Here is a 2,434-nt window from a genome sequence, read left to right as displayed (position 1 = left end):
TGCAGGAGGGGAAGGCCCTCTATGAGGTGGATTGATTCTGTGACTGGGGTAATCGGGATGGGTGTATCAGAGACGGTGCGATTGGCACAGGACAGAGTAGAGTTTAGGGCTGTTGTACATAGGGTCGCTGTGAGTCGCAAGTGACTCGACACCACATAATAACAATAATAAGTTGGGAGTGTCCTCCACCTTCCCCAGAACACCTACCTGGCTGTGAATAGAGTACCTGATGGGTGTAACTGAGGTAACTTGAGATCTTTGAGTTCTATTTACTGTGAGAGCTGAGGCTGCTCTGAACAATGCCAGGCCACTTTTCTGTTCTCTGTTAACCTCCACATCCAAAAGCACACAATGAGAGCATTGTAGAGATTGGAGGTAGTGTTACTACTGTCCAGTTCCTTCTTCAGTCACTTTGGAATCCTTAAGAAAGCCTGCAATTACCCTCACACCACTGAATCTTTCTGATTTAGTATTCAAACATTTCCCTTTATTTTGGCAAGATATTCTCTCCAACGCCACTGCTGTTACTAACTCCTTAGTCTGACTTTTTTCTAGATGTGAAAAGAGAGCTTCTTGTTATGTACCGTCAAGTCAGAACTGACTCATAGCAGACCCTCTGGTGGGTTTTTAGAGGCAGTTAATGGAACGGGAGGAGCTTGACCATCCTCCCACAGAGTAGCTGATGGTCTTGAACTGTGTGCCTTTGGGATTGCAGAACAGCTTCTTGCCACTAGGCTATCAGAGCTCCCCTAAAAAGAGAGGAGAATCAGGAAAAAAAGATGCATTATAAATCAGAAAAAGTGTGAGTAAGGATAAGTAATGAAAAGGAAAGACAAGCAGAGTTAAAATCTCAAATCTCCCACATTAACTGCAGAATGTTAAGGATCTTAATTAATACTGAGATTCAGTTTCTTAATCTATCAAATTATTGTTGTTCCATACTGTTCAGTTGAGTCGGAACCAATGCATAGCTGACCCTCCAGTAAGTTTTCAAAGGCTGCTGCACAACAGCTCATAAATTTGAACTGCCTGCCTTTGGATTGTCAATGGAACTCCTTACACACTAGGCTACCAGAGCTCCATGGTACATAATAGATGCTTAAAATTTGCTGCTATTAAATAGGGCTCTGGAGAAATTGACTAAAAGAAAGGACATTTTTAAAAAGGCAGAGGCTGTTGACTGACCAAATTACTAGAATACAGTGAATATAATTTGCTTTCCTTTAACTTTTCATCAGGTTCTTCCTATCGGTTCCCAGCAAAAGGCCTATGGCCAGTCAAACAGACCCAGAGACTTCCCCTACCAGCACAGAAAGAGCATACCTCTGGCCCAAATGAGTTTAAAAAGGTCACAGGTTCAACAGTAGGGTTGCTATGGGTTGAAGGTGACTCAATGGTACATAACAACAACAATAATATATAGGATGGAAAGTATTGAACCTAGAATATGGATGAAGAACTCAGACAGCTGGAGAAGCACAGCTCCTGTGTTGGACAAGTAATGAGGCAACACAAATCGACATTGATCCATGCAAGCCTAATTGCAAATGGGATGGCAAGAAGTTAAGGGTATTTACACTTCATTTTGCTTTCCATTAAATAGAAGGCAGAACTCTGGTAACCTCGTGGAAGGGAGCTGCACTGTCAACCTGAAGATACTTTGTTCAAATCCACTAGCTGCTTTGTGAGAGAAAGATGGACAATCTCCTTCTGTACAATCTACTCCCTCTGAAAATCCACTGGAGGGTAAGTTATGAGTTGGTTCTGATATGATGGTACATAACACCAGTGACAAATAGAAGATAAGATCATCTGGTAAGAATGTGAGGGGTCGGGTGTGAGGTAGATAATTTGATACAGGCTGCAGAAAGTTAGATAAAAATGGATACAGATGAAGTAAATGTTAAGTACTCACTGTATGAGCATTTTGAAAGAATAATGAAGCAACCATCACAGAGATGCAAATCAAAACAATGATGAGATATCATCTCACTCCAGCCACTAAAGCAAAGATCGACAGGTCAAAAAACAACAAATTCTGTCAAAAGTACAGAGAGATTGGAACTCTCATGCACTGCCTGTGGGAATGTAAAGTGGTACAACCACTGTAGAGGACAGTCTGGTGCTTTCTTAAAAGTTGGAAATAGAAATATTATTTAACCCAGTTATCTCCTAACTGGGAATATAGCCCAAAGAAATCAGCACTGTGGCCTAACTACACACACACACACACACATGCTTATTGCAGCACTATTCACAACAGCTAAGAGATGGAAACAGGTCAAGTACCCATCAACAATTTAATGGATAGAGAAAAGTGTACATTCATACAATGGAATGCTACGCAGCATAGAAAACAATGAACTTGTTAAACATTGTATGATGTGGGTGAGTCTGGAAGATAATGTGCTGAGTGAAATATCTCAGTTACAAA

This window comes from Elephantulus edwardii, unplaced genomic scaffold, assembly GCF_000299155.1.
Source record: "Elephantulus edwardii isolate Elephantulus edwardi_28Jun2011 unplaced genomic scaffold, EleEdw1.0 scaffold00057, whole genome shotgun sequence".
Classification (NCBI taxonomy): domain Eukaryota; kingdom Metazoa; phylum Chordata; class Mammalia; order Macroscelidea; family Macroscelididae; genus Elephantulus; species Elephantulus edwardii.
This window is presented reverse-complemented; position numbering follows the sequence as displayed.